This window comes from Hemicordylus capensis, chromosome 3 (assembly GCF_027244095.1).
Source record: "Hemicordylus capensis ecotype Gifberg chromosome 3, rHemCap1.1.pri, whole genome shotgun sequence".
Lineage (NCBI taxonomy): Eukaryota > Metazoa > Chordata > Lepidosauria > Squamata > Cordylidae > Hemicordylus > Hemicordylus capensis.
The window spans coordinates 255,594,437-255,609,773 of record NC_069659.1 but is presented as its reverse complement, the minus strand read 5'-3'; the positions used below and the strand labels follow the sequence as shown (position 1 = coordinate 255,609,773).

The window sequence follows — 15,337 nt, the reverse complement described above, 5'->3', positions numbered from 1 at the left end:
AAGCATAGGTGCTCTTATCCCTGGACTTCTGGGCTGAAGTCCAGGGCCTCCACACCCCCTGGGGCCCCCCCAAATCCGCTTAAGTTTGTCCCTCCTTAACCTACAGCCCAGGTGGGAATTGGGGGCTCCAAAGGCCTTAAGGTCCATGCTCCAAAATTACCTAAGTGGATCTCTGGATAGAGGGAAGGCTTTAAAATTTTTTTAAAGCATACACAAAATGTGCGCTTCGAGGGGTGGGGGGGTCGGTGCAGTTCCAAACCAACCAACCCCCAAACTCAGTTCAAAAATTCAAGTCATGTAAACATTGTATTGTTAGCTAATTTAAAAAATGGCTCTTAATGTGATTAGTAAAGCGACTAGTCCAGGCTCTCCTTTAGAACCCGACTCTTAGTACAAGCAAGCTCACCATTACCATTAAGTTAAATCGTAGTAGGTTACCTATGAATTCTTTGCCTTATTTATACATCAGTGAGAATTTATTTCCCTTAGTAATGCATTAGTGAAATGTGCTGACGAAAAGGATCTCTGAACATTAGCAGTTTATTCCTGAGAATTGATGGAGCAAAGGAACTCTGAACAACAGCAGAATCGCAATCACATACCACTGTGCACTCTGAAATTTCCTTTTAAAAAGGCCTGGATAAAGAAAAGACTGACATTTACTCTATCGTCTTAGTTTTCCAACTTCAACTGCGAGCAAGTGCCTCAGAGCAAGCAAAAGAGAAGAATGGAGGCGTGAAGCATGCTGGGAGTTGTAGTCTACCGTATTGGCAAGGAGACGCTCAGCTTTCATTTCTCTACTACAAATCCCAGAAGCTCATTTTTACTGTATTGCATAACGCATTCTCTCTCTCTCTCTTACGCGTGGCGTGCACATTCACACACGCCGAGGAAATTCCGCAGTCCGGCAGCTGTTGTCCGTCTTTTTCAGGTCAGACACAGCGTGCGTGAGTTATTATTGTGTGAGTGTATAATAAAGGGTCACGGCTAGAGGCAAGGCTGGTAGGTTGATTCCGTGCAGGCGTACTCAGCATTAAACCCCTTTGAGTTCTGTGCGTGTGGTGTGCTCTCCTTTAGTTAACCTGCCAGCTTATGAACCAAACCCCATTGCTTTGCCTTTTAACAGCCACTACAAGATCATCCGTCCCAGTGAGAAGATGATTAAGTGTACCCGGTCCCCGTTGCCATGAAAAGTTGCACCAGCTGCTATCTGCAGAAGGAGCTGCTTCTAGAGGGACGGAACTAGATAAGGCCTTTGCTACTTTGACAAGCTTATCCTCAATAGGAGTCAGCAGAGCATTGCAGCATGGTTTTTCGAAAGCCTCCGCCCCCACGCGTTGCTGCTTATTCGTTGGCGGGCGGCTTTGCCATTGGTGCAGCCTGTAGCAGCCGTGCACGTTAGTCTGAGCATAGCCTCAAAGCAATGGGTAGGGTAAAGGTCTGTGTAGCTTCGGGCCAAAGAACAAGTCCCAACATGTTCCACTATCGCTGCACGTCCCCCCCCCCCGCCCCTTTCCATAATAGTGTTGCCCCGCCTCCAATCTGCTCCTGATGAAAACTTTGTAGAGCACTTTCGTTCTTCTTCCCGCCTAGAAGCACTTAGGAGTTTTTCCGGCGCTCGTCATCCTGCAGGTGAGCCTGCTAGGGGCCTCAAGCGAGCCCTGTTCATAAGCATGGCAAGAGACTTGAGCAAAGCGAGCCATTCGGGGGGGGGGGGAGTCTTGTAAAAACGGCAAAAGATGGGGAGGGGGCGTTGTTAGATATTCATCCAAGCCCAACCCCCCTGCGCAATACACTGGGCACGCCATTGCAATAGCTTCCTCTCTGTTATTCTTAGCTCTACCCAGCCTATCCGTCGCCCCCCCCCCCCCGCCCCGGCCGTATGGCTTCCTGCTGTGTTTCCGCGGCCCAGATCCGCGTGGAAGTGCGCACGGCGGAGGCGTCTTTTCCTATTTCTTTCTAGCATTCAGCAATGGGGAGGACCAGGTTATGGCCAGGCAGTCTGCATAACGCACTGCTTTATATTTAAAAGCGGAGTACTTTAGTTTCCCCAACGGAAATCCACTGAAGTATCCCAGGGGCGCGCAACTGGGGGTGGGGGACGTGCGACAGAGGGAAAACAAACCCAGACTCTTCTCTCACAGTTCGTCTTTGAACGGCGTGGAAAACTGTATCTTTAAAAGAGTGTTGGCTTTCAGTTCAATTCCACCCCCGCCCCCCTTTCCTTTCCCACGCGCTTCCGTTGGTTTTCGGTTTGTTTGTTTTTTCTTCTTAGCTCTGCTGGAGTCAGTGGTTTTGTAACATGCTGTGCGTTTCTCTAGTGGAGGAGGGTAGTGTCAAGCTGGGGCATTCCGAAGAGGGAACCCTCAAAAGGAGAACTGTACTTAAAGAGCATCTCTGAAAGTTGACTTCCTAATAAAAAGGGCCCAGCAGGGTTGCTTATAAAACAAACAGGCTTTTTAGAAGGTCTTGTCTCTCCTCTTCATCAGTCTGGTGAGTATTCTGCAGAGTTGTTCTTCCAGGAGAAAAAATAAATTCCACTGAAATCAGTTCCACCTGTCTGAGATTGCTTGCTTTGTAGACTTGTTGCTTCTGGCACAGGTGTTTCTGATGGCATAGTTGTGTAATAAAAACACAGTAAATTCTGCAGTAAACTGCCAATAGTTTTATGCTCTGGCAGTGCAAGCAATTTAAATCCAATGACCGTACTTCTGTATTAGTACCTGTTTTCAAATATAGTTATTTGCCTTCTCCAGAATGGAAAAGTAGAAACTGCTGCTTGGCACAGTACTCTTTTTATTAACATCCATTTTGGAATGGCTCTTGTGTTCTCCACAGTTCTATTTATATGTAAGCAGGTAACTAGTCACGACAACATCAGCAGCCCAACATCAGCCACACTTGCTTTGTGCATGTGTTGTTCACATTTGGGAGGGAGGGAAATCTGCACACATACACCCCCGCTGCTGCCAGCTCACATGTGAAGTGACCCAGGCTGGAAGAAAACTGCATGAAGTGCTGGAGCACTAGGAGGTAAGATAGGGAAAGAATTCAATTCCCCTTGCCTGCACACTCCTTTTAATCAAAAAATTGGACTCCAACTCCTATCAGGCCGACCAAGGCAGTCTCAACCCCATAACCCGTCCAAAAGCTGGTTTGAAATGGATCTAGATATTGCATTTCCTCCAGGACTGTCGAGCTGAGAGTCCACCACCAGTTTCAGTCATCTTGCCCAACCATGGGAGATTAGAGGGAGGCCCATAGTTGCCTAACTCTGAGATGTCCAATGTAGGTTCTTTTTCAAGTATGGTATATGCATCCTACTCTCCCTCAGAGAAGCATTTATGACATTTACAAGACCCTCTCCAGCAATCTGATTGTTAGATAAAATAAGTCAAGTTGGGCAAGGGGCAGGAGAGCAGGTGGTAGGACACAGTCTGAAACAGCTTGTCCACATCCTCAGGAGTCACAAACTGAAAGTGATCTAGTCTGACCACATAATAGTTGCTGGATATCTCCATAACAGACTCTGCCCTAATTGTAGAATTCAGTTCAGCAAAAAACAAAACAAAACACAGCTTTAAAAGCATCACAGCAGGTAACTGAAGGTTTTAAATTTGGATTCAAGGGGGAAGGGCTTGTATTAGCCCTCTCACAACTCTAGACAACTCAACTGGACATAACCTTGTGGATGCAATGTGTGCAGAAAAGAATTGCTTCTTTGCTGTGCGTATTGCCAGAGCATAGATCTTATGATGTGCTCTATGTTGTAACCTGTTGGATTCGAGTTGAGTTTTTCTCCATTTGCTCTCCAGTCATTTACCTCACTGCTTCAGCTCCTGTTGTTATTCTGAATACTACGGGGATAATTTTGAAGCAGGTTGGAAAGGAAGCTTAGGAGTGATTGTGTCTACTGCCCTAGTGAGTTCATTATTCCAAGTTTGCACTAGAGCATCTACAAAATAATTGGCAGAGCCAACTTGAAACCTGACCAAGGCTTCTTGGAATCCCATTGGATCTAATTCAGGTGGACCAACGTAATGGGTCCTTCATCTTTACAGAGGTGGGTTGTGGTTGCATATCCTATCTTAATCAGATCGTGGTCTGTCCATGACAATGGGGAAATAACAGGAGTCCCCACCCATGGAACACCACTGTGATCAGAGTAAAAGACCGAATCAAGCATGTGATCAGCAACATGCATCAGTGCAGAGATCACCTGGGATAGGCCTGTAGTTGTCATGGTCGCTATGAACTCCTGAGCCGCTCCTGACAACCCAGTCTCATAGTGAACATTGAAGTCTCCCACCACCAACAATCTGGATGACTCTGATGCCAACCCTGCAACCAGCTCAGTCAGCTCCGTCATCCCATTCAACATTGGGATGATCTGTACACCAACAGTAGTCCCAGTCTATCCTTGGTCCCTCGGCTTAGATACAGACACCCGATATAGGACAATTCCCCGACAGGGATCTTTGTAAGGGAAACCTTTATTTAGCAATGGATAGGACCAGAGAGCAACTGGCCCTATCCATCTCCAGCACAGCATCCTAGTGATGTGCACAGTACCGGCGATGCCGCGATGGCTAGTTCGGTGGGGGGGGGGTTACCTTTATGGACTGGGGAGGGTGCTCCTCCCTGCACCGTGTTTCCCCTACTGGCACTGTGCTTAAAACGGCTCCACACAGAGCGGCAGCATACCTCCTTGCTGCCCTGGTGTGTGCCGGACCAGAAGTTCCCAGTGTGCGTGCACACACCTCTCTCACACGCATCGGGAATTTCCGGCTTGATGCGCACCAGGGCGGCAAGAAGGTACTCTGCTGCCCTGCGTGGGACCATTTTAAGCACTGGTGGGGGAAACATGGCGCGGGGGTAAGAGCACCCTCCCCGATCCTTAAAGGACCCCCAACCCCACGTTCGAACCCGTTCGAACACTGGTTCCTGAACCAGTTCAGCATTCTAGGAATAGAATGCTAAACTGGTTCGTGCACATCCCTCCAGTGGCTGTTGCTGGTGTCTATGTTTCTTTTTTAGATTATCAGCCCTTTGGGGATGGAGCCATTTTTAAAATTTATTCATATCTCTGTAAACTGCTTTGGAAACTTGTTGAAAAGCAGAATATAAATATTCATCTTACTCATATTTGTAGACCAGTGAATCTTCCAAGATTTGGGAGCATCCCTGCAGTTGAGTCATGTGCATTCTGAGGAAACGTGTTCCTGATGGACAAAAGAAATGTTAATATGCTGAGTATATGAGGCCACAGTGTGCTTTAACCTATTCAGACACCTCTGAATTCAGTCAAGGTCAGGAACTGGAAACCAAGTATGGATTACAAACAATAGAGTCTTTTGTTCTGGTCATCTTCTGAATGGGTGACACATAATTTTACCCCTTTCAGGACCTGTTTCCCTAAACCTGGTCTTTGAACTAAAAGTTTTCCTACCTTTGGGTTTTTTAAGCAAGACCAAACCCTATAAAAGGTGTTCTCTCTCCCCCCCACACAGTTGTTCGATTATTCTGTTCCTGAGAAGAAAGCCTTGCTGCTACTGCAGAGATTTGCCAGCACGAGTTGCCAAATCACAGTTTCTGAGGATCCAGCCAGCCAAACACCTGCATCCTTGCTCCCCTCCTTTTCCATTCCTTGAACTGAAATCACTGGGCTACTGAGCCCCAAGTCGGAATTCTGGATTGGGGGGTCCAGAATTGCTAAGCTGCTGAATCACTACTTTGAGTGTGCCTTGTGTGGGACAGCTATTGTACTGCTCTGCTCTCTCTCAGAAAGCTGAGTCATTAGGACTTCTGAAGATCCTGCTTGTGGTTTGACTGCCTGAAATCTCCAAGACTTGCTGAGTGGAAAACTTAGAATCCCTGAGCAGAACTCCCAGATAGAAATCTTTTGAGGCTGAGCCTTTCCCAAAGCGCACCTGCCACGGGCTAACTGCTTGACTGCCTGGGAACCTTAGTGCTCCCCTTATTCTCTGTGGGCTTATGTAGAACCACATACTTGGCTGCTTTGCCTGCACCTGGCTGCCTGTCCTTGCCCTCCACCATCAGGATCTCACATGCAATTCCAAATTTTTTTCCTTCTTTGCATGTGGTAAAGACTCCTTTGGCATCGCACATGAGACAGCAGACTAAGGAAAAGTAACTGCATTTTCTCCCCTCTCTCAATATGTACTTTTATTCCTCTCTTCTTCTCATCCTCTTTTTGTTCTCATAACTGTCACTTCCCTGCTCCCCTCACTCTTAGTATAGTCTCAGAGAATAGTTTGAATTCTTCATGCTAGCTAGGTTGCCAAATATTTCTGTTCGCATTTGCTTCTGTTATATTAATAAACTTTATTTCAAAAGTCTTGTCTCTGAGTCCATTGCTCCTCTTGTGTATTCTGTCATTCAGATTTGCTTGTGTCCAAACTGTGATCCTTTGTTATGCACAGGGTGGATTTGATTTAAATCACGATTTAAATCACTAGCAGGGTGGATAAAAATAAAAAAAATCCGATTTAAATCAAAAAAATCCGATTTTTTTGATTTAAATCAGATTTTTTTTATTTTTATCCACCCTGCTAGTGATTTAAATCGTAATTTAAATCGTGATTTAAATCAGTTTGATTTAAATCAAATCCACCCTGGTTATGCACACTTGCAAGTTTTTGTTTTTAGGAGCTAATTCCACCAGCTTTATCCATTCATATGTTGGTAATGTACACTTATCTGAGCAAGTATGGTAAGCAGCTGAGAGTTTTGTAGAACATTGCTTCTGGTATGGTTAGTGCCCAGCTCAAACTGACAATGCCTTGTACTGTTGCAGAGGATTCTAGAGCACACACTCAATTTGCATTGGGGGCAGTGTTCTCTCTAATCTTTTTAACCTGTGTGCCGAATGAGTTTTTGTTCTGGGTGGAAGCATCAAGGCAGTATGTGCACACGTGTGTTCAGAGTGGGAACTCCTGATTCAACCTGAATGGGATCTAAAATTAACAGCGAACATTAAAAAAAACTTGTGAATGTACACACATGCTCACGCCTTAGAGGGAACACTGATTGGGAGTTGGCCATGCTTAGAGCTTTAATGTTGTTTGTAAATTATACTGCCCCCGGTTGTTTCCTCATTTGCTAGTATAGTGGAGCTGAACTACTAAAAGATAAGCCACTTGCACCCTTTTGTAATCCTAGGCCTGGTTTACACATGCAGGGGAATTAGTGATATTGTGAATGCTGTCATTTCATATTACATATAGGGAAGTATTAAAAAAAAAAGACTAGTCCTGTGTAAATATATCCTGCAGAGAGAAAGCTAGTACATCAGTGAATAAGGTTCTAGCCCATCCTGCTTCCCACTGTGCTAATTTTCTAAAACAGTGGTTTTGGGTTTTTTGCATAGGCGAACACTTTAAAATATGATCTCTCATCTGCAGTCTGAAATAGAATGCACTTGGCCGCCTTGTTCCACTGTGCATGTACATCAAGTAGTGAGTCACAATTTACTTGAAGTTGCTTGATGGTAAGGGGATAGCTCTCTCTGTCACGTCTTTCAACAGTAGTGTTACAAAATAGATCTGTGGCTGTGCCTGGTTCAAATTAAGCACTGTTCAAAGACTGAATAAGCTGACTAGTGCACCAGCACAAACTTCTGCTGCATCTCCTGCTGTATTAAATGTGACCATATGCCATAAATGTGCCATTTGAAAACCTATGCTCAAGCAATACATGCTGCAAAGAAGCGATTCTTTTCTGCCTGTATCGCATCTGCAAGTTCGTGTTCAGCTGAGTTGTTTAGGGTTGTGAGAGGGCTATGCCCCTCCTCCCCAAATCAGAATTTGGAACCATCAAGTTACCACTGTGATGTTTTAAATGAGGTTTTTTGTAGATAATATCTAATGTATTCGGGCTGACTGAGATTCAGACTCTACAGTTATTGCAGTGTCTAGCACGGAGGTGTCCAGCAACTCCACTAATGTGGGTAGTTTTAGTTTGTGACACTCAATGATATGGACAGGCTGCTTGGAATGATGCGGCCTACCACCTATTCTCTTGACCCTTGTCTGGCATGATTTATACTATTTGGCAGGAGTGTCATTGTAGAAGGCCTGGTAGAGATTATAAATGCTTCTCTTTGGGAGGGCAGGATGCCTCCCTGTCTTGAGGGAATTATTAGTCTGCTTGTGAAGAAGCTTGCATTGGATCCCTCAGAATTAAGCAGTTATAGACGTGTCTCCAACCTTCCATGGTTTGACTATCTAGACCCATTTCAAACTGGTTTTGGGGCAGGCTATGGGGTTAAGACTGCTTTGGTTAGCCTGATGGATGATCTCTAACAGGGAATTGATGGAGGAAGTCTGACTCTGTCGATCCTTTTGAATCTGTGAGCGGCTTTTGATACTATTGACCATAGTATTCTTTTGGACCGTATGAGGAGGCTGGGAGTGAGTGCTTTGCACTGGTTCTGCTCCTACCTCTCAGGCAGATTCTAGATGGTGTTGCTTGTAGACTGTTCTTCAAAACGTAAACTTGTATATGGCATCCCCCAGGGCTCCATACTGTCTCCAATGCTTTTTAAGATCTACATGAAACCACTGGGAGAGATCATGAGGAGATTTGGTGTAGTGTACAGCTGGGAAGTAACTTGCCTAGTGAGCAAGAGGTTGCTGGTTTGAATCCCCACTGGGATGGGAAACACCTATATCGGGCAGCAGCGATAGAGGAAGTAGCTGAAAGGCATCATCTCATACTGCACGGGAGATGGCAATGGTTTACCATTGTATCCCTCCTGTATTCTACCAAAGAAAACCACATGGCTCTGTAGTCTCTAGGAGTTGATACCGACTCGACAGCATGACTTTAGCTTTATTATCACTAAGCTGATGACACCCAAATCTATTTCTCCCTATCAGCATCATTAGGAAATGGCATAACATTCCTAAATGCCTTCCTGGAGGCAGGATGAGAAATAACAAACTGAGACTGAATCCAGATAAGATTGAGGTACTTATTGTGTGGGTTCAGAACTCGGGAGACAATTTTAATCTGCCAGTTTGGGATGGGGTCACACTTCATCAGAAGGAACATTTATGCTGTGCTTCTGGATCCGAACCTCTCCCTGGTGTCCCAGGTTGAGGCGGTGGCCAGAGGTGCTTTCTTTCAGCTTTGGTTGATATGCCAGCTGTGTCCATTTCTTGAGATAAATTACCTTAAAATAGTAGTACATATGCTAGTAACTTCCAGACTTGTCTACAGCAGTGTACTCTATGTGTACATAGTCTGGAAACTGCAGTTGGTCCAGAATGAGGCAGCCAGTTTATTTATTTGATTTTGATTTATTTAATTTATTTATTAGATTTCTATACCAACCTTCCAAAAATGGCTCAGGGCAGTTTGCACAGAGAAATAACAAATAAATAAGATGGAACCCTGTCCCCAAAAGGGCTCACAATCTAAAAAGAAACATAGACACCAGCAACAGTCACTGGAGGTACTGTGCTATAGGGATGTGCACGGAACCGTGCCTCTGCGGTTTGAAAGCAGCGTGGGTACCTCTTTAAGGGCGGGGGAGGTTGCACTCACTCTTCCACTGCTTCCCCCCCCCCACCTGCTGGTGCTCCTTCCTGGTAAAAACCTTTGGGGCGGCAACGTACCTCCCTGCTGCCCCTTCCTTTTCCTTGGCCGGAAGTGGCCAGATGTACTGGACGTGTGTGTGTGTGTGTGTGCCTGGCTGATGTGCGTGCACATGCGACGGGCGTAGACACGCCCATTACTTCAGGACGGGGAAGGGGCGGCAGGGAGGTATGCTGCCGCCCCAAAGGTTTCTACCGGAACAGAGCACTGGTGGGGGGAAAGCGGCGGGAGGGGTTAGTGTACCCTCCCCCACCCTTAAAGCGCCTTCACACTTTGAACCAGCCCTGGGATTCGAACCTGTTCGGAGGCCCATAAAAGCACCTCCAAACAGGTTCGTGCACATCTCTACTGTGCTGGGGGTATCTGGTTGATCCTGCCAGTAGCATATGCTTGTCTCAAAGATTAAGCCGTGCATGTCTACTGTGCTGGGGGTGGATAGGGCCAGTTACTCTCCCCTTACTAAATAAAGAGAATCACCACTTTAAAAGGTATCTTTTCCACTTTAGCAGGGGTTAGCTTAGTCTCTGGTTCATCTTGGAAGAGACCATATTACTCCTATATTAAAGAAACTACATTGGCTGCCAATATGTTTCTGGGCAAAATACAAGGTGTTGGTTATAACTTATAAAGCCCTAAACAGCTTAGGCCCAGGGTATTTAAGAGAACGTCTTCTTCACTATGAGCCACATTGCCCATTGAGATTATCCGGAAAGGCTTGTCTGCAGTTGCCACCAGCTTGTCTGATGGCCACACAGGGACAGGCCTTCTTTGTTGCCACCCCAAGACTAGAATGCTTCCCCTGCTGAAATAAGAGCTTCCCATCTCTGCCAACTTTTTAAAAGTGTCTAAAGACTTATTTTTTCACCCAAGGTTTCAACTGGACTTGTGGTTTTAGATTGTTTTAAGGTTTTAATTTCTGTTTTGTTTTATATTGTTGTAAACCACCCAGAGGTGGAAGTTTGGGGTGGTGTATAAACCTAACTAATTAACTAATCAAACAAACAAATGCAGACCTGCAGTGTATGTGGGAGGGTGAGTAACATGCCTGCCTACCAATTGCTAAAAGGTGTACACACATCCCCTTGCTCTTGTAATATTTTCAGTGCAGTAGCTGGATACATGTGTCACAAATTCTGGCAGGTACTAACCTGGAGGATGGAGCAGAGTAATTAAAAACCATTATGTATGACTAGATGTTTTGAAAGTGAGAGTTATAAAGAAATTTACTAGCTGCTTTCAGTCTAGAGTATACTATTGTCTACGTAGCACTATTGTCTACATAGTCCAGCACTATTGGTTACATAGAAGAGCACTAGCAGAGCAGATAGACATTCTCATTTCAAGCCACAGGTACAGTAATCCACAGACTTCCTATTCCTAAACCACCTGCCTTTCTGTTTGGCATTTGCTACATACTCCATCTTCAGAGTTAGGTAGCAGGTATTGCTGGAGCTTTTCATTTAAATTCTTAGGATCATAAGAAGCTGCCTTTACAGGTGAAACTCGGAAAATTAGAATATCGTGCAAAAGTCCATTAATTTCAGTAATGCAAATTAAAAGGTGAAACTGATATATGAGACAGACGCATTACATGCAAAGCGAGATAAGTCAAGCCTTAATTTGTTATAATTGTGATGATCATGGCGTACAGCTCATGAAAACCCCAAATCCACAATCCCAGAAAATTAGAATATTACATGGAACCAAGAAGACAAGGATAGTAGAATAGAACAATATCGGACCTCTGAAAAGTATAAGCATGCATATGTATTCAGTACTTGGTTTGGGCCCCTTTTGCAGCAATTACTGCCTCAATGTGGCGTGGCATGGATGCTATCAGCCTGTGGCACTGGTGAGGTGTTATGGAAGACCAGGATGCTCCATTAGCGGCCTTCAGCTCTTCTGCATTGTTTGGTCTCATGTCTCTCATCCTTCTCTTGGCAATGCCCCATAGATTCTCTATGGGGTCAGGTCAGGCGAGTTTGCTGGCCAATCAAGCACAGTACACTGTATACTTTTCAGAGGTCCAATATTGTTCTATTCTACAATCCTTGTCTTCTTGGTTCCATGTAATATTCTAATTTTCTGAGATTGTGGATTTGGGGTTTTCATGAGCTGTACGCCATGATCATCACAATTATAACAAATTAAGGCTTGACTTATCTCGCTTTGCATGTAATGCGTCTGTCTCATATATCAGTTTCACCTTTTAATTTGCATTACTGAAATTAATGGACTTTTGCACGATATTCTAATTTTCCGAGTTTCACCTGTATATCGAGTCAGACTATTAATCCATCCAGCTCAGTATTGTCTACACTGATTGGCAATGGTTCTTCAAGGTTTCAGGCAGGAGTCTTTCCTAGCCCTAATTGGAGAGGTCAGGGAATTTAACTTGGAACCTTTTGCATGCAAAGCAGATGCTTTAATTAATTAATTAATTAGATTTATATACTGGCCTTCCAAAATGGCTCAGGGTGGTTTACAGCAGGATAAAACTCAAATTATGTATTTCTGCCGGGAGTGCATTCCACAGCCCAGGAGCAGCTACAGAGAAGTCTGAGTCACCACCAGACGAACCGGTGGTAACTGGAGACGGATCTCCTCAGATGACCTTAACATGCAGTGGGGATCATGCAGAAGAAGGTGCTCTCTAAGATAACTCAGATATAAGCCATTCCGGGCTTTAAAGGCAATAACCAGCACTTTGTATTTTGTCAGGAAACATATTGGCAGCCAGTGTAACTGTTTCAAAATAGGCATAATAAGGTCTCTCCAAGTTGCCCCAGAGACCAGTCTGGCTGCCACGTTTTGAACTAACTAAAGTTTCCGAGCTACTTACAAAAGCAGCCCCATGTAGAGCACATTGCAATAGTCAAGCTAGGAGGTTACCACCTGATGCACCACTGTTTTGAGGTCATCCTCTTCAAGGAATGGACACAGCTGTCGACTCAGCCGAAGCTGATAGAGAGCACTCCTGGCCATAGCCTTCATCTGAGATACCAGGGTGAGGCCTGGGTCCCAGAGAATTCCCAAGCTGCGCACCTGCTCCTTCTGGGGGAGTGTAACCCCATCCAGCACAGGAAGATCTAACTCGCCCCTCAGATTCTGAGCCCCCACAATGAGCATCTCCATCTTGCTTGGATTAAGCTTCAATTTGTTCTCCCTCATCCAACCTATTACTGCCTGTAGGCAGGCATTTAGAGAATGAGTGTTATTTCCTGAAGATGAAAAGGAGAAGTAGATTTGGGTGTCATCAGCATACTGGTGACACCCAGCACCAAACCTCCTGATGACCTCACCCAGTGGTTTCATGTAGATATTGAAAAGCATTGGTGACAGAATGGAGCCCTGAGGGACTCCATATAACAGCTCCCATTTTGAGGAGCAACTGTCACCAAGCTCCACCATTTGGAATCTACCTGAGAGATAGGAGCGGAACCACTGCAAAGTAGTGCTTCCTATCCCCAACTCCCCCAGGCAATCCAGAGGGCTACCATGGTCAATGGTATTGAACGCTGCAGAGAGATCCAGAAGAACAAGCAGAGTCACACTCCCTCTGTCGGTTCACCGCTAGAGGTCATCCATCAGGCTGACCAAAGCTATCTCAACCCCATAGCCAGCTCTAAAGCCAGTTTGAAATGGGTCTAGATAATCAGTTTCCTCCAAAACTGCCTGGAGCTGGTCAGCCAACACCCTCTCAATCACCTTGCCCAACCAAGGGAGATTGGAGATTGGCCTGTAACTATCCATGGCTAAGGGGTCCAGGGAAGTCTTCTTTAAGAGTCGTCTAACCATTGCCTCCTTCAGACAAGGAAGCATCCTACCCTCCCTCAGCAATGCATTTATGATATTAGCTAGGCCATCTCCAACAATCTCCCTGCTGGATAGAAGCAGCCAAGTCGGGCAAGGATCCAGAGAACAGGTGGTAGGCTGCACCACCCCAAGCAGCTTGTCCACATCCTCGGGAGTCACACATTGAAACTGATCCAATCTAATAATGCAATAGGGATCGCTGGACACCTCCTCCATAGACTTTGCAGAAATAGTGGAGTCCAAGTCAGCCCAAATACAGGAGATCTTGTTTGCAAAGAATCCATTAAAAGCATCACTGCAGAACGACCCCAAGGACTGTTTTGAAGGAGCAGAAATTAAACTCCTCACAACCCAGGATAGCTCTGCTGAGCGTGAACCTGTAGTTGCAATGTGTGCTGACCAAAACCTCTTTCTCGCTGCACGCACCGCCATCGCATAAGTCTTCAAATGGGTCACATGCTGCATCCTGTCAGATTCGAACCGAGTTGTCCTCTACTTGCTCTCTAGTCGCCTGCCCAACCCCTCCAACCCCCGCAACTCCTCAGTATACCAAGGGGCTATTTTTGAAGCAGGTCGGAAGGGACGCTTAGGAGCAATCATGTTTACTGCCCTGATGAAGTTCCCTGTTCCAGGTTCCCACCAGGGCATCAACAGAATCACTGGTCGCACCAACATCAAAATCCTCCAAGGCCTTTTCAAATCCTCTGGCAACCAGGTACCTGCAATTCTTTCATCCCTATATCCCATTGCCTTTCTCTGGTTAACCAAAAACACTGAAGGCTTGATCTCTAATATATCCTACTTTCACACTGATTCTATCATGCAAAATAAGTACATATTTAACGTTTTTGGTATAGCTTATAAATCCAAGTAGGTGTGCTTGCAAGCTGGCGTCAGCAACTTCTATCTGTAGCCTGATTCACGACAAGTTAATTACACCACTTATGCTGCAACTGCACAGATGCTCTATAGGAAGCTATAGTAGTTATACCGTAACTTGTGTTACTGTGGCTACTTTATCTCCTGATAACTCTGTAATTAACTTGTCACCACTGTTTAATGCTTAACGTATGTAGAGAATTAGTTAATGGCATCACTAAAGCAATAGTAGCCTGAAGGAGAAGCTTCTGCCTACTGGGAAGGCTATCAGGGCTTGCTTAAACACAAAACACCGGGGCCTGACCTGGAAAGGCATTAGGAGGCTTTAGATAGAATGGTAAGAATATTACTGATGTAAACAAGGGTAGCATTCTTGACAGTGCAAGTTTAGGGAATGCATTAATTTCCAATTCCAAAGAGTAGTAATGTAATACATGTTTTTAGCCTAAATCATTGTGTAGTTCTGGAGAAATGGTTTTTAATATTATTGTATAAATAATCGTACAGTTAATGTTCCTCTGTCTGAACAATACATAACTACTCCTTATGCTACCATAGAGACTACTAAGGTAAAAGATGACGCCCTAGTACACATGTTGAATGTTAAAAACTCAGGTTATACCATGGTGGTTTCTTTCAATTAGATCAGAGCTGAATCATAGTCTCATGGGAACAGAAATACAGTCCTTTTTCTACACCAATCTCAAGACTAGTGAGCCATTCTGGGCATGATGCAGCTGTTTTATAGGGAGTTTTAGTCTCTTGCTGGAAAGATATTGCTAGCTATTATTTGTAATAAATTTGCATGTTTTGAAGGAACTTATAGAATGAGCTAAATCCTAGATGTATGAAAGGTATACATTCTAAATTACATGTTTATGAATGCATCATGTACTTTTAAAGATTTCCTGTGTTAGAATAATTTCCTGTTTGTAACACTTGTATAGTCAGCAAAGTATCCAGTGCAGTCTGTATTGCCCATTCCCAGAAGTCTAAGGGTGAAACTGAATGCACATTCTAC

General features: G+C 44.8%; 1 long non-coding RNA gene across 2 annotated transcripts; it reads left to right on the top strand.

Annotated features, from left to right (window-relative positions):
- Positions 1–1,146: 1,146 nt before the first annotated feature.
- On the top strand, positions 1,147–6,350 carry LOC128350874 (uncharacterized). 2 transcript variants are annotated; one of them, XR_008319488.1, is made up of 3 exons: positions 1,147–1,632; positions 2,276–2,493; positions 5,153–5,500. It is a non-coding gene; the product is annotated as an uncharacterized LOC128350874 (long non-coding RNA). The 2 variants fall into 2 exon arrangements; XR_008319487.1 differs by lacking the exon at positions 5,153–5,500 and adding an exon at positions 5,511–6,350 and having other exon boundaries at positions 1,163–1,632.
- Positions 6,351–15,337: the final 8,987 nt, after the last annotated feature.